This window comes from Ambystoma mexicanum, chromosome 12 (assembly GCF_040938575.1).
Source record: "Ambystoma mexicanum isolate Mex_15411 chromosome 12, UKY_AmexF1_1, whole genome shotgun sequence".
NCBI classification, from domain to species: Eukaryota; Metazoa; Chordata; class Amphibia; order Caudata; family Ambystomatidae; genus Ambystoma; species Ambystoma mexicanum.
In genome coordinates, this window is record NC_090936.1 from 29,592,471 (window position 1) to 29,617,883 (window position 25,413).

At 44.8% G+C, this 25,413-nt stretch overlaps 1 protein-coding gene across 1 annotated transcript in view; it reads right to left on the reverse strand.

Annotated features, from left to right (window-relative positions):
• MAPK12 (mitogen-activated protein kinase 12) overlaps positions 1-25,413 on the reverse strand; it is a 213,132-nt gene that overhangs the window by 96,681 nt on the left and 91,038 nt on the right. The gene's annotated exons all lie outside the window — the stretch shown is intronic.

The following is a 25,413-nucleotide window of genomic DNA, read 5'->3' on the forward strand; positions in this document are numbered from 1 at the left end:
GTGTTGGAACAAGAAAAATTGCCATGGATCACAAAAATCAACTCGAGTCATTTGCAGTTGATTTTCGGTCTGCAAATGGGTTTCCTTTTTTTGGTACAGACTGTATTGGCTGCCTCTGCAGAAACGTTGAGGATCTGCTGCCTGCCATTTAAGGATCTTGCCCAGAAAATGTATCCTTACCTCACCCATAAAACACTGCAATCCTGCAAGACTCACTCACTCGTTACTTTCCCCATGAACCACAAAACTAGAGGCAACAGATACTTCTCCGAATCAGCCCCTACGATTTGGATATCACTCCACGTGCACATTTCCTTTTTCCACGTTAAGTGTTATCCAAATCTTAGCTGCTTAATCAGAGAAGTATCTGATGGCTTTTATGAGAAGAGTTTAAACTTTTCACTTTTTTGTGAATCTCTTCTGGTCTTAATTACGATCTTCGGTTCACATGTGTTTTTCCTGCAGGCAATTCAATTTCCTTTGTGGTTCATCCCGCACATATGTACAAAAACCCAGAATCAAATCAAACGCTTAAAAGTTGCAACACCCTTAAACCGGTAACATTCCTTTATCTTCACAATATCATGCATACAAAAATTGGCTACTATTGACGCAATTCATGGTTCTACTGTTGAATGAATGTGTCACGGTTCAACCGTGGAAGATATGGAATAAATGGCGGCTTCATTAGGCCACCGCGGAATCAGCAGCAGCATACTAGTGTTCAACGTGCCTTTGTTTACATAGGCTGACACGCCCCCTTACCAGACGCGCTGCAACTCTTTCGAACTGCCCGCGTTGGACCGCCCGGTGCTTCCTCCGTGCGGTTTTTTCTCCGTTCCTACTCTTTTTGCCCTCTTGCCCTACCCTACTTCTTGCCTTGCCTATTTTTGCCTTTCCCCCGTTCCAGTCAAGATTATTTATTCTAATTCCTTTTTTTTCTTCTTACGGTCGCGTCCTTCCGCGTACCGCGTTTGCCTCTCCTCCTCTCCTTCCCCTCTCGCTGATTGCCTGCTTCGCACGCCAGCGTTTTCCTTCCTCCTTCTTTCCGTGCTTTCAGGTGTTTATTTCCCTTCTGTTCTTCTTTTCTTTACTTCCTCCACTCTTGCACCTTGCTGGTTTGCCTTCTGATACTGCCTTCCTTACTCTACTTACCTTCCTATCGTCCACCTTTTCTGTTAGCCCTCGCTTTCGAGCTCCCCATATTTTACCTGCATAGGTGGCTGTCCCGTCATCCTGGTTGGAACCTACCTTCAGAACCTATTGGACTCCGTGCTCTCTGGATTGTGCCTCTTCCTGGAGCGACAGTCATTACGCCATTACGCCGTAGCTGTCCTGGGTCCCACTGCATACTCCAGTTAAGGATTTGGACCTTTCTTCCGAAGCAAGACCTGCATCTGCATGCTGATTCCGCTCAGGGTTTTTTGCACCTTACCAGGCTTTTTCCCTGAATTTGGGGGCGAGCTCCCTTGGGTCCGCCTGACGATTCTCAAATCATTGTCAAGGTGGCCTCAGGTGGAGAGCGTCCTTTTCTCTACGAAAGAAGGAAGGGAAACAAGGCGGAGAGGAGTGAAGAGGTACGCAGAAAAGAAAGAAGGAGAGACAGAGACTCTACCATAATTCTTACACCGGAGGTCACAGGTGAGGAGACACAGGGGGAGGCTTCTGCAGACTCTGATAGAATGTTGCATGTCGCAGCGGAGTAGGGAGGCAAATGAGGAGCTATAGAAGGTTCTATTTCAGAACACTGCAAAGCAAATTCAGGATACAACGAGTGTTAAAAAGGTACAATGCACAGAGCTGGAGCTACTTACTAGAGCCCCCCCTGAAGAGCACGTTCAATAGCATCAGATGCGGGGACACAGGGTCTTGTGACAAACGTGCAGATCTCATTCCCTAGAGACCTGGGTTTCAATCCAAGTTTCAGCACTTGACCAAAAGAGCCAAAAGAGCAGGGGCCATTTTTTTTTTTAACTTGTTTCTTTTTTTCACCGGTTGCACATGCAGAGATATTATAAAGACAGAAGCATACATTTTATCCTACTATCACTGAACCTCTTCTTAAGGAATTCACAAACAGACCCAGATTTTCTTTTTGCCCCCCCCCCCCCCCCTCCCACTTGGATCCCCCAGTTCGGCCATCCGGGCTACCACCCAGCCCCATCAGTTTGGAGCATTCGATGCTAGTTCAAGGGTGTCTTGCAAGGCATGCCGGGCATCTTGGGGTTTGTGAATTTGAGCTGGGAACTTTTAACCGTACTCTATAAGTGGGGCCCAAATGTCTGTGAATCAATGCAAAAGACCGGCCCTGGCTGTGTTGACCTTCTCCGCCACCAAAATGTCCCAGAACTTGGTCCACTACAGGTTCAGTGTGGGGCCCTCAGTTGTTTTCCTTGTGCAGGCCGATGTAATCCTTTATGCAAGTAGCAATTGGGTGAGGGGTTTGGCAGTCCTCCCCATCCTAGGATAGTATCCCGGGACCGGCATGCCCAGTAAGAGCACGTCCGAGCAGTTGGGGATCGTCACTGGGGTGATGTCCTTTATTGTGGCAACACATCTGTTCCAGAAGGTTTGTATAGTGGGGCAAACCCACCACAAATGTATGTATGATCCAGGCTGTCCGCATTTGCGCCATGAAGACGTGATGGGGAGTAATAACAACGGAGGAGCAGTTTATATGCACATTCCCGATTAGTGATGCAGGAAGAAGATGAGTGGGCTCTACTCCAAATGTCCACCCATGCTTGGTCGTCTAATGAGTGCCCCAGGTCCGCTTCCCACTGTGTCATGTATAAGGGTCAAGATGAGAGGAGATCATCTTGAAATCATTTATAAAGAGTAGGAGGTCCCACCTCTCGCTGACATTCCCTGCAGGGCGAGTTGAAGGAGGCTGGGAACGCGTGTGGCTGCACATACCAATGCCGGAGCTGTGCATAAGAGAATCTGTAAGCAAAAGGTTCATTTGCAGCTTTCAAGGGTGCGTGCTTGGCCATTCTCAAAGAGCTGCCCTAAGGATTCTAGCCCTCCCGCCAGCAAATCTTCCTGTGCATCAAATGGCAAAAATGAGCACACAAAAAAAAACCTGTACAGCTTAGTACTGTCCCAATTACATGTCCCTACCAGCTGTTCCAAACACGTTGTCAATCCAGTTATCTGAACCTCACTCAGAAATACTGGTATTTGTACCATGTGGACCCAGTGTTATTGATGCGCCATTGCAAAGAAAGGGCGTCTGGTCTATTCCCTTCCTCTCGCCCCCACTTTCTTCCCCCTTTTGTTTTGTGGGGTGTCAGGGAATAACTAGATAGGCAACATGTTTAACTGACCAGACCGACTGGATGGGGTTTATGTTCCTCGTTGTATACACAAAGCAACAGTGCTTCTCTGCATGTACGAATTACAAGTGGGTGCACCCTTGCAAAGTTGTCAAGAAATTGACTAGGCACCGGAAATGTGATATATGTATTATAAATTGCCAATCAAAACTCTAATTTAAAAATAAATCGTCACTGTAAAGCACTCTAGTGCTAGTCCGGTTCATTCATATCAAATAGTTTATAAAAAATAAAGAAATTCAAGGAAAGTCGATTGCTTCCCTTCAGCTTCCAGTCTCAGAAAGCCCTAATTTAACCACGTGCGCATAGCAGCAAAGTTGAGACTGTGTAACTGGACCATAAAACTCTTCACGCCAGCATATAAATAAAAGCTTATCAGACATGGTTCAGTTCAAACACTTAACTGCTGGGTGCACCTGCAGTAGAATTGCAAATGAAAAAGATGTGATGTGTACCACACCACCCCTAGAAGTGCACAGGACCGGAACAGCAGCATTAATGATGCCACGGAGCAACCACACCACCCCAGAAGTGCACAGGACCGGAACAGCAGCATTAATGATGCCACGGAGCAACCACACCACCCCTAGAAGTGCACAGGACCGGAACAGCAGCATTAATGATGCCACGGAGCAACCACACCACCCCAGAAGTGCACAGGACCGGAACAGCAGCATTAATGATGCCACGGAGCAACCACACCACCCCAGAAGTGCACAGGACCGGAACAGCAGCATTAATGATGCCACGGAGCAACCACACCACCCCTAGAAGTGCACAGGACCGGAACAGCAGCATTAATGATGCCACGGAGCAACCACACCACCCCAGAAGTGCACAGGACCGGAACAGCAGCATTAATGATGCCAAGGAGCACATCGCAATATTCAGTCCATACCCTTAAAGGGGAGTCCCTACATTTTAGCTTGTATCCGTTTTCCAAACTGTAGTTACTTTTTTTATATATTACACCCGAGTGGATTAGAATAGGTTTCACGTCCAACAGATATATATATATATATACACATCTAACAGGGCCTGCGGTAGCGGCCCTGTAGTTATGCTAAATTGCTCAACTCATAGGAAGAGCACTTTTTGGGCAGCTTATAACATTGGTACCCTTCAACGAATCCTCACCAAACTTTGCAAAAAAGTATATGGCCACCTCGGAATGATTTTTCCAAGTTTGATGCAGTTTCCTCCAGGGAGGGGAAAAGTTATAGGGGGGGGTCCCAAAATGTTTGAAATCCTCAGACACAATAGAAAAAAAGTTGCTCGTGCCTACAGCCCAAACCGCTGGACGGATTTGCATGAGGAGCGGCGGCTTGGTTCTGAAAGCGTGCTTTTGCAAATCTGTTGTAAATCTGTCCAGTATTTTTCTTTTTTAAGTGGCCACAAAAGTAGGTAAAACAAAATTACTGATATCTGGGTTTGGTCCGTGGACATTTCCTGATTTGGAGTCCACGGATGCCTCTAGACCAATCAGAGATCAGCCTGACTTCGCGAACCTCATACATGCCTGCCGAGTGGCCAATTTAAAACGTGAGGTGCGTCAAAACCTTTGAACGGACGCCATGTTGGATTCGTGAACTGCGCCCGTAGCCTGCGGACATCACAGTAAAAACAAACTAAAAAAACCATGCACTTAATCTCTGGGGAGATGAGGGGTGATGAGGATGGGATATGACCATAAGCCAAAAATTGGGTGTTTTTTCTTCAGTGAAGTGCATGAACATCCCAGATGTTCTGGAGCATTCCTGTGATGTTCGGGGACATCCATGCATATTTCAGGGTCGGTGAAAAGCAGCTTTGGATGGCTTATACTTTCGGTGCCACTCAATGAGACCACATGAAATTCTGCAATATCATTTTAGACCCGACCCTGAATGGTTCTGGAAAGTTTGGTGCTGTTTCACCAAGAGGGGGAAAAATAGGAGGGGGTCCCACTACATTTCAAAGGCTTATACATTTAGTGCCGTTTGATGAATCGGCACAAAAGTTTGCAAAAAGATTATAGACCCAGATTTGAATGTTTTTGCAAAGTTTGGTGGGATTTTGTAAAGAGGAGGCAAAATTATAGGGAAGTCTCAACATTTATAGATGCCATTTGGCGTTGTTGCTGTTTTATGAATCTGCACAAAATTTTACAGAAAGATGAATAGACCCAACCGAAAATGTTTGTGCAACGTCTGAATAGATTTTTCACTTACGTTTTGACACTTTTCAAAAAATAAAACATGGATGGATTTGCAGCAAACTCGTGCAAGGAGCATTGACAAGGATCCTGCAAACATGGTTTTGCAAATCTGTTTTAATTGTCATAATGTAGATACAAAAAAAATTGTGCTATACCATTGGTGACTGAGGTACAGCCTCTGGCCATGGGCAGTAGCCCAGCCAATCGAGCTACTGGCCATGACCACGAGGGACCGGCTATGTGGTAAAATGTGCTATGTGGTAAAATGTTTCAAAATCGGGATAGGTTTAAATGTGAAAATATTCTGCTTGTAGCCGGGTGTGCTGGATAGAATTACAGCAAACATTACAGCAAACATTACAGCAAGGCGCATCAGCAAGGGCCTCAAAGCATGCTTTTGCAAATATGTCCTGGGTTTTACTTTTTCTAAAGTGTCAAAATGGAAGTACAAAAAAATTGTGATATAACTTTGGTGCATGGACAGTGGGCCAAGAACAAAGGAGTACTCTGATTTGCCTATTGGGGAATGCAGCATTGCCGAAGCCCATGCCCCATGGATTGTGGACAGGCTTCTGGATGACATACTTGGATTATTTTCTAGGACATCCGGACAAACACACCTTTGAGTCCTTTTCTTTCATGTAGAGTAGGGCCCAGAAGCTTAGGGACAGCTAAGGTTTATGGTGCTCAAAATGAAGACAAATACCTAAACCAAAATGCCTCCTTGTCCATCTCCAGGTTCTAATTCATCACAGAAGACATTGGTTTGCCCCAGAGTTTGAGGCTTTAGCCCAAGATTTCTGAAGGTGTGTCATATGTTTCCAAAATAATGTTGGGGCAGACTCCTCCCTACAGCCGATTGGTAAACCGAAGTGGATTTTCTTAAGCTGACCTACTGCGATCACTTCCAATATGCAGTGATGGTCCTATATGATTGGGGTTGAGGCTTATCCATGCAGACGAGCCGACACCATTAGGGTTGCAAACATTCTCAAAGCCTTTCTCCAAGATTTGGCATACCAGGCACCCACCATAAACAGTGACCAGGGGACCCATTTTCTAACTCGCGTCATCAAGGAGCTCCTTAATACTCTTAATGTACAGGGTAATCTCCACTGTCAGCAGTGGCGGTAGAATGCCAGAATGACTACATTAAGAAGAGTTTCTCCAGACTTTGTCAAGATACTTAGTTGAAATGGCCCAATGCCCTCCACGTTCTGCTCACCATTCACAGTACCCCTAATCAAAGAACAGGGCTGAATCAGCACAAAGTTATTTTCTTAAAACTGATAAGATCACCTTCATCTCCTCCCATTGAATCTGCATCTACTAGTGTCCATTTGTCGGATGTCTTGCTCGACTCTGTTAAGACCACAACTCGCTCCAGTAGTTTCATCCATGCACAGATGAAGGAAAAGGAGTGCTTCTGAAGACACCTACTGAAGCTTGCCATTACCTGGAGCCTGGCAAATCCATTACGGTGAAATGTTACAAACACAAATCACCATTGGCACCAAGGTTGCTGGGACTCTTCTAGGTACTGTTGACAACCAACTCTGTTCTTAAAGTACGTGAGATCTCTACTTGGGTCCACATAATACAGTGTATGCACTCTCTGGCACCACCACCAACATGGGGAGAGGTTGCCAACCAACTGATTATTGGCCGTTAGTTCTCTAGATCAAGTTGTTGTCTTCCTATAAGACATTAGCAACCTTTTTCAATGCGACACTGGCCTGGATGGGAATTCCATTGGTCTTATATAGCGACACCTGCAAAGGTTGAATTGTGGCCCTGGTAACACCGGAGATCTGTTGTATCATGGCAAGGTAGAACGTGTGACCGCAATTGGAGTGTGGTATTCATTTTGCCCTAGGAGTCTTGCCTAAACCAGCTCAAAGTCAGCCCGGCCAGGTCCCTTAACTGTGTGAAGCAGTTTCAATTTGGCCCTTGGACGACAGCTGTGCCTGAGCTCTAGCAGCAGACCAACTAACATTAACTCCCAGCCCCGTTGTGCAGACTAGCACAGACTATCATCAGGCCTACTGATGAGACAGTGACTTTACCTGAGGTAACTTACATTTATCATCTAATGCACAATTGTTTCTCTGTTTATCACTTTAGAAAAAGAGCATAGAAAATTCAGGAGGACCGTCTATTGGTACCCAAAGGGGTCACTCAGTATAGAGGGGCAGGACAGTTAGGAATGTATGTCAATGGTACGGTTAACTTATTTTGTTTTCTAATATCTTTGATGTTCAGAAACGGCAGAGAGGCAATTAAAGTGTGCTCCAATGAGTCGCAGGTAATAGGTCAATATTGCACGAGGGAAGGGAATATGTCAGGTTTCAATGCATGGTTTCACATGCCTTTGGAGGTGGCAGGTTTCAATCATACTAAAGAGAGCCGACAGTCATTATGGTACAATCTGTTTGATAGATAGGTCTGCGTTTCAATTGTGAATGCTTCACTAGGTACCATGATTTTCTCAATTCCTTTTTCTACATTTCAGGTCACACATAAGATTCCCAATTGCAGGGGGAGCTGCAATCTGCTGGCAACCCCAGATGTACCATCTAAAAGAGTCATAACCACAGGAAGAATGATGTAGTGGGATAGTGCCTGTGAGGGGGTGCAGGACTATTTTAACAATTTGCTCCAGAGTATGAAAGACAACGTTTTGCACAACTGCTAGGCAAGAATCTCGGGCAATGTCTCCAGAAGACCTGTGGTCCTGGAGAGACCTGTGGATGTTCGTTGGATGGAGTCTTGAGCACAGCGCGTGCGCTTTCATGGCTAAGGGTCCGGTCAAAGGAGTATGGGCACCAAGTAGCCAAATTGTCCCTGGGCAGGCTGCAACTGGGACTGGATCACCCAGAGACATAGGAGGTAAGACCTCCAGGAAGTCCTGGTCAACACTGCACCAGAGACCACCTAAGGCTTATGCTTGGATATTGATTTCAGTTGGAAACCACAGCCCTTACAACCTCTCAGGCTGCAATGTCTAAGAGCACAAGTATTACTGGTAGGAAACTGAGTGTGTTGGAATGGATGGGTGACTGGAGTCATGTTGCATGGTAAGCGGTTGTTTCAGAAAGCGGATTACAGTGTAGAGTTCATATCTGTGCCCTTTGTGGATGTGATTTTTGTTTTGCAGACACAGTCTACAGTTTGATGTTTTGTGGTTTGCAGAGGAAAGGTGCTCAGTAAGATTGCATATAGAATATTAGCTGAGATGGCTCAAGGGTTTCTCAAAGAGGTTCGGAAGATAAAGAGATGAAGAAAAGAAAATGTGAACATGTTGGAAGTTAATTTCAGTGAGGAGAAAAGGGCCTTTGAGATAGCTCATCGCAAATCCCCCGGGAGTGCTCCTTACGATGTCATTTTCTCAGTTGGTGATGAAGTCTCTGAGTAGCCTTACCTCACGGCTACTAAATGCCTAATATTTCTGCCTTTTTAATAGGGATAATCTTCGGTCCTGTGGTGCTGTAAAGAAAGTGGGGTCTGATCTTCAATAGTCTTTCCAGACCGTACCAAAAATAAACGTGAAGATTTGCATTAGTCTATCATGCAACAGCAGATGCGGGAAGAGTATTCAATTGCAGCTTGAGTTGGGAAGTTCTAGGGGGATTCGACTTGAATATTTTCATCTTCACTTGGATTGTCATTTGGGGGAGTAGTAAATGCCATTCTCTTTGGCCTGTTCCCATTCATTTGTATCTTATATAACCAATAAAGAAAATTGAGAAAGAAGATGGATGCACTAAAAGTGCGTAAGGGGATTGGCAGAGGGACGGTCGGGCTGGTTTCTTTTTAATAAATGGACAATAAAAACATGATGCCCCTATTATGTTCTGCCCCCTCAGGTTACTAGTACTTTTACTTTAAGCAGACTTTATTAGGTTTCCCTCTTCACCGGTTAGATGAAGCAAATAGTGGTCAAAGGGAGAATGCGCAGAGATAGAGGACTATAATCTCTGCCAGAATTTCTGGTGCAAGGCTGTTGGCCTGTGCCGAGCGAAACTTTCCAGTACAAACCCGAATGAAAAATGTACAGTTGTGATTAAACAGAACTCGTCACAGGTTGGAGGACCTGAGCCCCTTGGCTAATGAGACAGAACCGGGAGGACTCCTCTAGAATTGAGCACGGCCCTCCGTCGGGTAATGCCCCTCTGAAAGTGCAGTGGTAAACCTCACTTCAGTTCATGAAGATTGTAGTACGACGCCTATCAAGTACGAATGAGGCTATTGTTTGGTGGGATAAACGAGCCGGAAGGCCTAGCTGTAGGCTTTCTCGCACCTTCTAAGGTCACAGGTTTGCAAGGCAGGGAGGTTTGTTCAATGCGTTTCAGTATGGGCGGGATTCTGTATTACGTGACTTGTAAGCCAATGAATACATCACCTCCGTTTGCCATCAACCTAAATTGAAGTGTGGGAAGACTTTTTGCCCCACACCACAATCAAGACAGAAAATGTTTGTTCCATCACCAGTTGCCCAAGTATTAAGGAAACAGACATGCATTCACGTTTTTTCCTCAGTCATTAAATGACAATTTTGAACAAATACATTTTGATGGATCAGAAAATCCAGACTTTTTTTTTTAATGGTAGTCTGAAATATTCTCAGATGTTTTGGCTCTGTGCACTAAAACACCTATATATTTAGAAAGGAAAGGAACTAAACTATAGAGTGAAAACATGGTCTACACCTAACCCACATTATGAAGTCAGGTAAGCAAATCCAGAGCAAAGATACTAACCCAGCCCTGGCCACCTGGATGGTGTGTGAGCCCAGTGAGGCTCCATAATAGTGTTCTGGATTAGACACAGACTTTTCAGTGCAAACTGAGGGTCAAGCTGGACAGGTCTCTCTGTGTTCCAAGTGACCAGTTCTTGATCTGTGGTTTGGGGCATTCAGAAGGCCTGGTAAGGTCCCACCCACAACCCCATCCTAAGCAGCAGTTGACTGGACTTCCACTCACTGTGCTTATCGCTACTTCAATTGCTTCTTGAATTGCTAGTTTGGGGATTCCCTAGGTGGGCCCGATTCAGGGCTTAATTTGTGGGAGTGTTTGCCGGCGCTCAGCCCCGGCACTTATTTCTTCGCCCCGGAACTTATTGTCTCAGACTCAGATTGATTATGACGTAATGACAGCCAGAGCATCCACCAACCCTAAAACGCAGGTGTGAGCTGCAGTTTAAACCCAAATGTGTCGCCACTGTGGGGAGCAGCCGTTGGTGGTGGCATCAATGGTGGGGAAGTGTCACAAGTGTGCTACAAACTATTTCCGCCCAGACACCCATTTCCTTATACATTAAGCACTGCCCCTCTCAGTGCACTTTGCTTATTGTAGAGTATTAGGTGTCTCTGAGATTTCCTGAAGGGCCATTTCATGTGTTTGGTGTCCCCAATATACAATTATTTTCTCATTCAGGTCCATTATTTTTTACAGTAGATGGACCCCTCCCCCTCCCCCCGCTCCATATGACGTTAGTCTACCCCCTCACGCCCCAAAGAACGGGGGTAAATGGGCTTGATGGAAAGGCAAACTGTCGTTTTTTAATGTATTGTGTTTTAGGTATAAAACATACCATTCACAAATACAAAATGTATCTCAAAAGAAAAAAAAACAAATTCAATTCCATAATTATCTTTAAAACAATTAACCATAAAACTCCATAATCATGACAAGACAACACACAACTTCATATTCATTATATCAGAAGTTAAGGAATACCGCTCCACGATTACCACAATACTAACATTTCCATCAAACGACTTCGTCCATCAATTTAAAAATAACTTTATAAAACCTAATTCATTCTAATATTAACGTTACTTGAGCACCATTCATGTGTTTTTCCCATAATATTTGTGATAAAACCTTTGAGGTAGAATAAGCAAGCGGACCAAGATGTTTTATCCTCCGAGATTGAGATAGGAGAGACGAGCATTCAATGATTACATGATAAAGAGTTTCCATGCACAACCTTTCACAAACTCTACAAGTTCTCCATTCTCTGGGAATTTTTTGTTTAGGTCCGATCACTTCCAAAATAGGCAGACAGTTCAGACGAAATTTCATATACAGAAATCGAAAATCAGACGAAGGAAATCTGTGGGTATGGCCTTAATTCATTTTTTTTTTGTTGTGTACCGCACAGATTTTTCTTTATACAATTTCAATCTCTGCAAGTCTTCAGAGTCTGTTATTCTGTCCCAATTTTGCATCCTTTGCTTTGTAATGCTTATTGCGTCATCCTTCTTTAAACTCAACAATTGTGTAGAGTCAAGGCATCTTCTTCTGAAATGTAAGAGATCTATATTAAAATCTCCCTTTAGAGTCTCTCCCAGAAGACTTGCCAAGCTAAACACCTCTGCTTCCGTAATCTTTCTATATAAAACAGACACACTTATTCGTGTAAACTGTAGTTCCGATTTAATTAAAGTCTGCATTGTCCAATCTTGGAATACACAAATACATAATCTAATTTCATTTCATTAAACAGAACGAACCGAGTAATAATTAAAACGCATGCTCCATAAAAAGATTCTGCCCAGTCTGAAAACGTTTCTGCTACGCCATTCCATTATTCTTTATATGCCTGTGAGGAGGTCAGAACTTGTGAACCACTATTAAAAAGGTGCAAAATACAATTTTTTGGAGAAACCGGATTGTGCATTAACCCGAGCAATAATCGGGAATGAGGCAGAGCTTCAACATTCGCGCACAGATATTCGTCTTACCCTCCGTCATCCGTGCAATTTCCGAAGACAATCAACTGCCTAACCTCCATTTACTGTATGTTCGTCACGGTCAGGGTCTTGGAGTTTGACCCAGTCAAAAGGGGGCCAGCGACCCCTCTCAAACTGGGGTATGTGGCCTACCCAAGAGGTGGTGCGGGGGAGTTTAGGAGAACCCCTATACCAGCATGCCTTTCTCTAACCCAATTCCAACCAGTCTCTGTCCTGGCTAGGTCTCACTTTCCGTTTTAGTTGGTTCCCAAGACGGCACATGCCTTTGAAGACGCATGGAAGTGATAGGGTGCCCCGAAGCCGTATTGTGCAAGGAAAAACAAGTACCAAAATGCACCTTGGCCCAAAGGATGAGACCCTGCCTGGAACAGGAGGAACAGGCTGGTTGCCCAATGGGAATGTCAAGGTTTCCAATTCAGGAGCGGAGAGGGAGACTAAACATGCACTACAAACTGCCTATGCATGCTATGGCCGAGTAGCAGCAGCGGAAGCGATCAACTCAGCAGAGAGTAACACAGCCCTCAAATCTTTGTGAACAAGAACTTACTCAATTCAGGAGAGAACAAATGACCACATTGCTGGCTGGGAGTAATGGAGACTGACAACAGGGCAATGCTAAAGACCTTTATGAAGACTTCCTGTGAAAATCCACGTCACAAGGGAACAAGTTGGGATTAGTTTAGACAGATTGGCACAGGAAAGCTGCTAACTCTGGTGCCCAATGAGAGCACAGAACCCTCCAGGCAGGACGCAAGCAATAAAAAGCCGGCAAAGTTAGTATGCTATGAGAAGTATTTGGGTGCGGTCGGAAGAGCTGGAGGAAGAACAAGAGACAGGAGTGGAGGGTTTAGGAGACTTTGGAATATTTGGAAACAATGGGCCTCAATTTGGGCTTGATGGTAAATCCACCTAATTACCGCCAAACCAGTTACCTGTTATCACCACTTTGTCCCGTGGGTTTAAGCACAGGATTACAAGTGGTGGTGTTAAGCCCCATCTTTGGAGTCCACTGGAACCCAGTGGTGCATTTGATGGAATTACTTCACGCCTGCAGTAATTCCACTAATGATTGGCCTTAAAGTGGCCGATTTACCTCATAAAGCAAGAGGAAAATCCTTCACTTCAGGGTGAAACCTTCAGTTGAGCTGTACGGTAAAAAGGGCATGAATTCGGTTGGCGCCAAAGAAAGCGGCAGAAACGGAATTGCCACCAGTACCTGCAACACCGAACATGTAATGAGGACCAATGAAGGGAAGGTTTTATGACGGAGAGGGTGCCTAAATTTGGTTGATTGTGTGCGAGAGAGCTGTCAAAGGAAATTTTGGAGGGAGAGAAGGAGGGCGGATGAGACCAGCAGAAAGGGAGACAGTGAGTGGCAGGAGGTAGTGTGGGGTGGAGTGAGCTCTGAGGGAAGTGGATAAGATCAGGAGCGAGGTGGTTAGTGTAGACAGGAGAATGTAGACAGTGTAGAGAGAAGAGAACTCAGGGGGGGGCTGGGGTGTAGAGACAGGAGGGACAGAGAGAGTGTGGGGAGAGGAGAAAGGCGTAAGGAGAGGGAAGAAAATGTTGAAAAACTCATCAGGGGAAAAGGAGCCAGACAAAACGGGCTACCATCTAGGTCACCTACGAAGTCCCCAAGGACGTTCTAGAAAGCCTTTACGGCGCAAAGAATCGCTCTTTAAATTCCTGTTTCCAGTCTATAGATGCAGCCATGTCTTGCCGCCATTACTTTGCTGAATGAATCTCACTGTACTCTTCCTTTCAAACTCTCACGCCCAATCTCTACACCATCAAGCAGGCCCCAGCTTCTCCCCTCTCCCGTTCCTTTACCTAATGCATTAAAACGAGTTTTACCCCCTCAATGCAATACTACCAGAAAGCAGACATGTTACCATGCACTCGTTTTTTCTTTTGGCAGCCATGCCCTACTCATTTCCTGGCTTCTAGTCAAAATTCAATATACATACCCTGTAAGCTGCTACACGCTCCACAAAGGGGCGAGGGATGCACAGCTCAAAAGAATTCCAGTGAATAAGTTATCAGGAAATACCCGACATATTTCAGTGCTCAGGAAGAGGGGCATTCCAATAATATCAGGTAGATTAGCAGTTGGCAAATCCCTATCGCTGTTCAAATCCATAAGGATTGCTGGGAAGCCGTGGCAGAGGTACGGCTTAGTGCCAGAGGGAGAAAAGGGCTCAGCAGAGGGAACCAGGCAATGTCATACCGCGCAGGGTGAAACGGGGCGCATTCGAATCTGAACGGGGCTCGGAAGAAGTGCTGCCCCAACCCAGCCCCTCCAGTGGCCGTGCCACTGCTGAGAAGCATCAAACGCAGAGGTGTTGCTAGGGCGGGGTCTATAGCCTCAGGTCTTTTGGTTGTAGACCCGGAAAGAAGCTCAGGAGCTACAACCAAGGCTAGCTAGCCCCCGAATCCCCAACACCCCAGACATAAGTGTAGCCCCGGATCTTTTCAAGACCTTGAAACACTCCTGATCAAATGCACAGCGCACCAGAAGCAGCATTATGGGGACACTAAGCAATCCTTATACTGTAGGAAATCCAGCCACTTGTTACCCTGGAGTGAGACACAGGAGCCCCAAAGGGATATAAACAAATAACCAAAATCTCCCAAATGTTGTACCATTCCCAAGTGTGTGGACTGGATGAATAAGAACAGGGCCACACGGAGTGGCAAGTGAGATCAGCCTAAGACTGTATTTGCACATCTGAGTAGGAGCCCAATATCGCACTTTGTGTTTTGACACACTCCTGTGAGCACTTCGTTCATGTTGTGCTACCTGCTGCAGACAATTTTGGAACTCAAAGTAAGAAGCCCCTCTTTCTTTATTCGTTGCCAGTGTCCAAATCCATAGAGCGAAACATTGATACACTATTCCAAATTTCTACCATACCAACATCTGCAAGCTCAAACTCCCCCATTGGAATCATGGACACCCCCTTGATGAATTGATTGTGTGTGATAGGGCTACATGCTTCTCGGGCTATGGCCTAATTCCTCTTCGGACCGGCACCCGCCCAAGCTCATGGCACATCTTCTGTCCCACCACTGTATCATAACCCCTCCCCCACACATACTCTCCTCCTCCGTTACCATTGGGAATGCCCACACCTTGACCATGGAGCCAAAGGCGAGTCAATTACAGGAATCGCCAATTAAAAGAGTGGATGCAAATTGAACTGAGTTATGAGGATCTGGAGGCGACCAGTAATATTTGTTTGATCTGATGCTCACCGATGCCTCCATAATTTTACACTGCGGAAGAGCAGTAGGTCATTCATACCTAAATTAAATACAAGCGAGGTTATCATCTGTTCTAAGAGTGATACAATAAGCAGCGATTCAGGGAAGAGGAAGTGCTAGTTGCCGAGTCTTGAGAAGTTGAAGGAGTCTGTTGGGCTTTAGTGTAAGACCGAGAAGTGCAAAAAAAGGAAAGGATTGTCACTGCAGTAGACCGTCGGGGAGGCATATCATGAAGCTACACCATGTGCGAGAATGATGGACGCAAATGGAGCCTTTCACTGGCAAACTCCTAAACCAGTTGAATTTGCAATCGAAGCTATGATGTCCCGCCCTTCTCAATCTGGTATGCTTTTGTGTCCCGGGCATATATATATATATGTGCGGCCAACAGGACCATCTGCCATGATTATAATTATACTTGGTTATTTATTACGCGCTTAATACCCAGAGGTTTCTAAGCGCGGACCCGGGTATCGAACCTGTGTTGCTGCGTGTCGTCTTGCTTCCAAGGCAAGTACGTTGCTCCTGAGCTATCCTCCCGAAACTGATGCTACAATTCTGACCCCGCGCCTCGCCGCATAGATCCCCCAGGCCATGCTTTGCGACTGCCACATCAAAAAGTGATGTAGGACCCTCGGAAGGATCTGGAATTACAATAGCGAATAATTTTCGGTGGCAAAACTATTAAAAGAAAGTCCACAGTCCGCCATAGAATCACAACCATGACCAGAGACTTTGTGGACCACAAGCTGCTCAAGTCAGCGGCACATACTTATCAATTTAATAAACCCAATTTTATCAATAATATGCTTGCTAGCAATTGGGGCAGACAAGTAATACCTTATGACCAGGTCAGGGTTATTCTATGTGCATGGCTCCATTGAGGTTGGATTTCAGCCACATCTTCAGGTCAGGATCATTCTAAGCACAGGGTGCATGGCTCCATTGAGGTTGGATTTCAGCCACATCTTCAGGTCAGGATAATACTAAGCACAGGGTGCATGGCTCCATTGAGGTTGGATTTCAGCCACATCTTCAGGTCAGGGTGATTCTAAGCACAGGGTGCATGGCTCCATTGAGGTTGGATTTCAGCCACATCTTCAGGTCAGGATCATTCTAAGCACAGGGTGCATGGCTCCATTGAGGTTGGATTTCAGCCACATCTTCAGGTCAGGGTGATTCTAAGCACAGGGTGCATGGCTCCATTGAGGTTGGATTTCAGCCACATCTTCAGGTCAGGGTGATTCTAAGCACAGGGTGCATGACTCCATTGAGGTTGGATTTCAGCCGCATATTCAGGTCAGGATCATTCTAAGCACAGGGGGATGGCTCCATTGAGGTTGGATTGCAGCCGCATCTTCGGGTCAGGATGATTCTAAACACAGGGTGCATGACTCCATTGAGGTTGGATTGCAGCCGCATCTTCGGGTCAGGGTTATTCTAAGCACAGGGTGCATGGCTCCATTGAGGTTGGATTTCAGCCACATCTTCAGGTCAGGGTTATTCTAAGCACAGGGTGCATGGCTCCATTGAGGTTGGATTTCAGCCACATCTACAGGTCAGGGTTATTCTAAGCACAGGGTGCATGGCTCCATTGAGGTTGGATTTCAGCCACATCTTCAGGTCAGGGTGATTCTAAGCACAGGGTGCATGGCTCCATTGAGGTTGGATTTCAGCCACATCTTCAGGTCAGGGTGATTCTAAGCACAGGGTGCATGGCTCCTTTGAGGTTGGATTGCAGCCGCATCTTCGGGTCAGGATGATTCTAAACACAGGGTGCATGGCTCCATTGAGGTTGGATTTCAGCCACATCTTCAGGTCAGGGTGATTCTAAGCACAGGGTGCATGGCTCCTTTGAGGTTGGATTGCAGCCGCATCTTTCGGGTCAGGATGATTCTAAACACAGGGTGCATGGCTCCATTGAGGTTGAATCTCAGCCGAATCTTCGCAGCGCGTGCAATGTAGTCAGGGTTGTGTGCGGTTGAGTCATGCTGCATTTGCTTTGGCAGCCCTCCACTGCTTCTGAGCGTGTAGACATGCCAAGTCTCCCAAAACAGCCTGAAAGTCTTCGCTCCCAAGCACCATCCCTCGAGGCACATTTTTAGAGGCTGCGAAAAGCCACAGACGATTTGTATGCATTGCCCCACACCTGCTACCAGAGAACCCGCCCACTATGAGCTACATACTGATGGAGGCATTTTCATAGTTTCTGGCTAGCATAAACCAGTTTAGTGACATTGCAATTTACTGGAGGTCGCTTCAAGTTGCAATAAAAAATGAGTAACTGTGTTAGGCAATTGGTGAATATTCTTTCCAATCTGCTCTTCAACAGTAGATACATATTGGGGAATGACTGTCAATTGGAATGACTGTCAATTGCGTCTTCATTCCCCTTCCTTCGCTCATTCCTACAATTAGCAATGAGGTATCCATCAATCCTATTTGCAGGATTTGTGAGAATAAAGTGGTGTAGCACACATCCCCTCCCCAATATAGGAACTACAAAGCTCACCCTTTTCCCCAGCATTTTAATCGTTTTGGCCATTAGGTGGCTCAGAGAGGCACAGCTCAACCTCACTGATGAGGCCCGACAAGGCTGAAACGCGTGTCTGGAGTTGCTGTTGGTACTCTTGTTCAGAAGGGAATTGCCATATCATTTCGGGGCTGGACTGCCCATGTGGGCGGGACAAAGAATGATATGCAAATGGGTATTTCCCATCTGTGAAAGGTACAGTGAGCAAAAAGCTTGTGCTGCGGACTCATCTCATAGTGGGAAAACAAAAAAAAACACAGAATAGGTTACCATGCCATGTTCTTTCTGGAGAGGAGCGCCTGCTACCTTTTAATATAGGCAGGCACAAATATACCACCTGAAAGGCAAAGCCATTGCATTGGAGTGCAGCTAAAAGGGAGTTTGGACGTGAGGAGTGACACACAGCTTGGGGGTGTTTGGTTATCCCCTGCACTCCCCCCCCCCCCACGCACATGCTATGCTACTCCCTATAGCTACTCACAAATAATACCTGCTTTGCCCGCCCACACATCCTCCTAGGATCTCTCCGAGGTAGCTTTATCAAGCAGTAACATCAGACACCCTGCTCCAAGTGCCCGTCTGTGTTTATTTCATAGCAGTATTCAGAGAGTTATTGGCTTAATCACAGGTAGAAATTAGTTCCTTGTGTAGTACAATGGTCTTAAACAAGTGTGCCTTCAGACACTTTGTTCATAAGCAAACCCAAAGTTTTGACTTGTGTATAGGGGCATTTGACAAGCAAAGCCATATGCCCGGGTAATCATACAATTTTGCAGCCATCTCAAAGGAAAATAGCACCATTAAGGCAGTGGCTGGCCAATGCCTTTCTGATTGCTATGCAAAAGCCAAAATGATTGGCTTTGCCAATGGTTGTTTTAAAAAAAAATGTTTTATTGAATGTAGCTGAGAAAACAACTTTTATCAAATTTAACATTTTCACATTTTACAATTCCAATTAATTTAACAATTTTTAAAAAGTTCCAAATAACAGATAACAGATAAATAACAAATAACAGATAAACTCTCACCCAAAACATCACAACTAAATCAAGCTAAAATGAAATAGACAAGTGTAAGGAGGGACAGTATAAATATACAAAAATTAAAAGGTGTTTTAACGAAAATTGGTAGGCACCTACGCATAAGGATGTTTACATAATAAAATGGAATTAAAGTTCATCTACTACACCTTAATCATATAACATAACCGTATTTTGCACAAACAGTTTGGGTGATCTATAATTCCTTCGAATTCAAAGAATTAAAGAAAATTAATGAGTTTTGATCAAGCAAGCCACATTGTGTGGTAATTATAGAAACTGGTCCCATATGTATTTCTCCTCTTAGTCTCTTTGTTGTCTGTAAAATTCGAAGTCATCACAGGTATAGTTTCCACATTCAAGTTTAAAGCATTCATAGAATTATAAGTTGCAATACGAATATCAATGATTTTGGTGGATAGAATGGTTGGCCATCTATCCTCTGGAGCCATCCAGCCAAGAAATGTCAGATGTTTCCAGAACAATGTGGCTCTTAGATCTGTCAGTGCTGGACATTCTACTATTATATGTTTCAGCATCTCCTTAATAGATGTGTCCGCACAGAATCTGCAAAAGTTCTCTTCCCCACCAATGAGATGACTTCTTGCTAACACATCTCGTGTGGGAACTAAGTTGAAGCGAAGGCGCAAGATTGAGGATCGCAGCTGAGGTGAGGGAGCTCTATGCAGATAGCTTTCCAGATCTTTTAGTTTTTTAGATGTAAAAGCAACTGCATCAAAGTCTTTATAGGTAACACACAAATTCCTAGTGTCAATCCAGTCCATCTGAAAGATTTTATCCTTGGCTCTTGTTGGATTCATGATGAGTGTCTCAACACTCATGTCTGCCTTCACTAGAGTTTTCATAATATATGTTGACCGGGAATGGACAAAACTGTGAGACGAGGATGACATATAGACAGAGAGGGTCGCCAGAATATTATCCGTCCGCTTGTACGTTAAACATTTGCGAAACAGGGCACATAGCCGCCAATCATACTCTGCCGTCAATGACGCGAATCCCAACTCATGTCGCAGCCATGGACCTGGTACACATTGCGGTAGATGGAGCACCACCCGCCAGAATTTAGCTTCCAATTTATTTAGAAAGGATGTTTTAATTATATTTTTAGTCTCCAGACCATAAAGAATCTTCGGCAACACTTTCTGTCCCCAATACATAATGGTAGGGCTGATGGAAAATTTGCCATACTTGTATAATACCAGTCTTGTCTGCGAGATGGCTGAGACTAATTTGTGTTCAAGAGACCTCAACTGTGAATCAACTTGAACAGTGCCATCAACCAGTATTCCCACAATAGTTTGGAACTACCTCCACGCTCACATTCTTAATCCTCCAATCCATTTTAGCCCTTTTGGTCATTTTTGGTGTATAATACACTGTGTTTTCTTCATGTTTATCACTAATTCATTAGCATCCAAATATGAACTTAGTGAAGACAACAAGAGTTGGAGACCTGAAGGAGTTTTGGAAATCAGGACCAGGTCATCTGCATGCCACAATGCTTTAATTGTCACACCATTCATTTTTGGCGAGTCCGACGACACCCGGATGAAAGCCTGCATCACATCGTGAATGAAGAAATTGAAGAGGGCTGAGGCAAGGATACATCCCTGCTTCAGCCCTCTTGGAGGTACAGATTTCTGCGGATTAGAGACCCATCATCGACAGCCTAACCTTTATTGAGGTTAACGAATGTAACCCAAAAATAATATCACACAAAGTTGCAGGACACGTTGCAGCTTGAAGTTTGTCAAATAACTTGACTCAAGAAACCGAGTCAAATGCCGAATGTAGGTCAACAAAGGCGAAGTAGATGGGTTGTTTTAGGATCTGGGCCTGCGATTTTAGTGCATTAAGAGTGGAGTTAATAAATTAACTACCGTTCCCAACCCTGCTACAAATCCTGTCTGATTTGGATCACACTGTTTATAAGCTAGGGACCACTTGACAAAATCTCTCAAAACTAGTCGTGAGAAGATCTTTCCCGGAGCATCAAGTAATGCAATCGGGCGATAACTAGACGGGGCATCTCTATCTCCCTTTTTAAAGATTGGGACAATCAAGGAAGATTTCCAAGACGTTGGACATCATAATCTGTTGGAAGATGTTAAGGATAGTGGCCCATCTGGTTGAGTTTTGCTTGAACATAAAATTACTCAAGCCGTCCGGACCCACCACTCTAGAGGAGGATTATTTTCTTAGGAGTTCTTCTATTATTTCTTCAGAGCACTCTAACCGCCAACTTGTTGAACTCCGGTTCTCATACTTATAGCTGTCAAACTTTATGTCTGCATAAAGGTTCGAAAAGTGTGCAAGCCAAGAGGCTTCAGACACCCCATTTAGTTGATCACAAGCTTGTGTCGAATTAGACGTTTTATTCAATAAAGCCCACACTTGGCCCGAGTCTTTGTTATATATAGACTGCATGAAGGCTTCACTGTCAGACTGAAATAACCTCGCCTTTCTTGCCCGAGTCCAATTGCGATATCGGCACTTAATCCTTTTGCGTGCCTGAGCACGCCCACTTAACAGCAACCTGAGAGTAGCTTTTAATTCTCTCCTATACATAATTCTGGATTGTTGTACAATGGGGTCAAAATCATGCTTATGTGTATGATGTGGTCTCTTATCAAGATAGATATTCTGCAAGGCAGACAAGATATCTGTGTAAGAAACAGTCTCCATTCCAGAGAGCTGCAGTGTCGCCTCCTCAAAATCATCAAGTGATTTTTTTGACCATTTAACGTGAGTTTTTGCGTTAACTTGTAGGATTTGAGTGTACCATTGTTGGTTGAGCTCACGCACATTATGGTTCCATTGCCAGACCACGGTTAAGGGTTGGTGGTCGCTTGCGGTTTGTTTACCGACTTCAAAATTGACAACCCTTGAGAATAAGTCTGCGGTCATAAATACATAGTCAATTGTAGATCGAGGCACCCCTCTCCCAAGTGTGATGGGGAGGGGCATCTCCCAAAAAAGCTCCATTTGCCATATAAAGGTTGTGATCTGATACAAACCTAAGCCACCGCTCCCTAGTAGGAACACAGGAAACCTTTTTCAGACAAAAGCAATCAAGATTTAAGTCGTCAACCACAACAGTTGCAGTAACACTATGATCTTGCGCAACCATTTCTAAGACAGAGGCCAGATCTCTATAAAAGGTGTCCTCTGAAATGCCTAAGGGTTTACGATACAGATTTATCAAAGCGAGCGAGCAGTTGGAATCACATATTTTTACCAATTGAATAAAGTTATTAGGGGCAGCCCACTTGGTCATGCTCAAACCTTTACTTGTTTTAACTGCCACCAAAAGGCCCGAGGTAGGTCTCCCCTTTGTGCCCGCCATAGCTGGAAGCAAAATGATATCATGATCGTCCCACAAGGGTGGTCTTTGTAACCAAGATTCTTGAAGGGCCACTATGTCGAATTGGTTTAAAAATTGGCTTGAAGCCCATTGCAAGTGGGTATGTTCCCTAGTATTCCAGCTCACTAGGAAAAGGGTGTGTGCTAGCCTCAATTAATGGTTATGTTCTTGAGGGGTTCAGTTCTACATGGCGCGGTGTGTCAATGGGACCACAATAAGAGCATGAACAAATGGGTTGCCGCCCAGCATCCTCCTTTGCATTGGTTTTACACAAGAGGTAACTTTTTCTCCTCCATCAGGCGTTCAGGGTCCTGTGCTACCAAAAATCCCATGTTGAACAACTCCAGTGGTTGTTTTTGAGATCGTAGAGACCAGTTTCATGCAGTAAGCACAGTCCCTGCACCTTCCACGAGGTCACAGCTCTTTGGAGTGGGAATCAGAAAAACGCAAACACAGCTAGCGAGTCACGTTTTGCAGCGCACCCCACAATGTGCTGCCCCAGGCAGGGTGAGCAGTTTTTCAAAATAAAAAACAGGGACAGGCCGTAAACATAGAAGTAGGACTAGGCCTGCCACCCCCAACCCTCCTAGCCCCTCCCCCGTGGTCCCATGGTAAATAATGTGCACTTACAGCACTGCTCCACAGTGCAGCTTTACTTGTGACTAAAGGTTCAAAAGAAATAGCTTTTGCTCCAATTGCTATCATAGGTTTTACTGCGTAGCCGCTTCTGTGGCGCAATCAGTCTGTGTCCAATTGTTGTAAGGGAAAGGTCATAGAATATCGTCTACCCTCAGATGGAAGAAATATAGAGTTCGCAACGTAACTCTCATGTTAATGTTAAAGGATATTTGTACCACACACTATCGCCATCGGAGTGGTCCCCAGGCGGCTCTGAAAAAAGGGAGAAGGGGAGGTTAGTTAGTGGGAATAAGCTGGAAAAGTGCAAGAGCAGTGATGTGCTGTTGGCGGCCTCAGCCCGGTGAGTCCGTTGGCTGGGCTTGGGATGTTTTACGGTCGGTAGTCGTCGTGTGCTGTTGTGCAAGTCTATGTGTGGTTTGTTTTGTTGTTGCATTGTAGTGAAGTGTGTGCGGATTGCTGTGTTTAGGCTTGTGGTTGTGTTCGGTTAGAGTTTGAGAGGCGTATGCAGAGGGATGAAGTTGTTAGTTGGTTGGTTAGTTGGCATTGCTGTCCTTGCAATTGTGTCCAGGTGTGAGGCCCGCTATCATTCACTACTCCATCCAAGCGTAGCACCCGCCATCACTCACAGCTTCATCCAAATATAGCACCTGCGAACACTCACAATCCCGTCCATGTCTCTATCTAGGTGCGACGAGGGCTGAGTTGAGGATGACAAAGTTTGGCACATGCCAACATTCACATTTCTATCCAGATGCGACAGAGGCTAAAGTTGAGGATGACATCCAAGTGTGGCACATGCTAACATTCATATGACATCTACGTTTTTTTTTTGTTTTTTGTTTTATTGGTTACATTTTTTAAAAAATGTCAACCTTTAACAATTAGGTCCACATAATTTTCAGTCGAAACCCCCTTAAGGGGCTTCCCGCCACCCTCTGAGTTCTTCATTGTCCTCCCTTAGTCCCTTGGGGATTAGTTCTATGAATCGTAGGGCTTCCAAGGTGGGGCCGATTTTTTGTGCTATCAATATTCTCTCCCAGTAGTCCTCTTCTGTTGACGTGTTCATATTAGCCACCCACTCTCCCAAAAACAGGCTCATTTGGCTTGCCAATACTGGCCATGATAGCATCCAATGTTTTATTGATTCCAGGATATCCGGGTTATTACAAAAATGACATCTAGCCTCTTCAGCTAGAATTTGTTTTCTTAGTTATTGTACCTCCCTGGTTGGCAAGATGTTTAGCCTGCATCTCATCAGAAGATCCCTATGTCTATCCGAAGGGAATCTTCACAGATACGGTGCAAGATCATTCAGAGCCTTTTGTTCCCAAATGATGTTGTGGCAGTTTGTATTCTGCCCCTTTAGGATATTCGTTTCTTTCCAGTCCTTTCTACGGAGGATTTTCTTTACTTTGTCCGGGTTTTCTTTCAACGTATCTATTTTAATGTTGTGATGCTCTAGGATTTCTAGACAATTCTGTTTCCAAGTCTGGAAATTAGGATCTGTATTTCTAACGTCTTTATTAGCCAACAGTTCAAATGAGATAGGAGGTTTATCCAGGATACACTTCCGAAATAGCGAGAGTGTCTTCCACAACAATTTCAATTCCAGTGATTGCAGCCTCAGTTCGTGCCTTATTGTTGATGCTGATAAGACAGTTGGGAGCCTAAGAACCCTTCTCCAAAAAAGGCCCTCAAACACCCCCCAGGTCTTCCAATGGAGATTTAGCAGTGATTCGGCTCCATAGGTCAAGATCGCTGCAACCTTTTGTTCATAAAATAGGATTAGTGGCTTCATTGAAATTGATCCATAACGTCAAAGGAGGGCACAGACTTGATTTGATAGTTTTATGAGCTTCTCTCTATTAAAACTCTGTTGAGCCGGTTTGTTGATATTTTTGTTAATTCGGACCCCGAGATAGACAGTAGAATCAACTATGTCCAGAGGATGGTTATCCAGTGACCAAGTAAATGCATTATTTTTGTGGCCTTGTGCCCTCGGGTCGACTGCATTAAGATCATTGATTTTTTGACATTGATCTTCAGATGATTTTTGCTTAGGTAGATCTTAAATTCCGCCATGCGTCTTAGCAGACCTATAGGGGTTTGGTCCATGAATACAACCTCGTCGGCATATAAAATCCATGGCACGGCCTCATCCTGAAACACTGGTGGAAAAGCTTGAATATGTGCCTGGTGTTCCTTCATGTCTGCTTATGACATCCAAGTTTCATAATGAAAAGAAACGTGAAATTCTGCA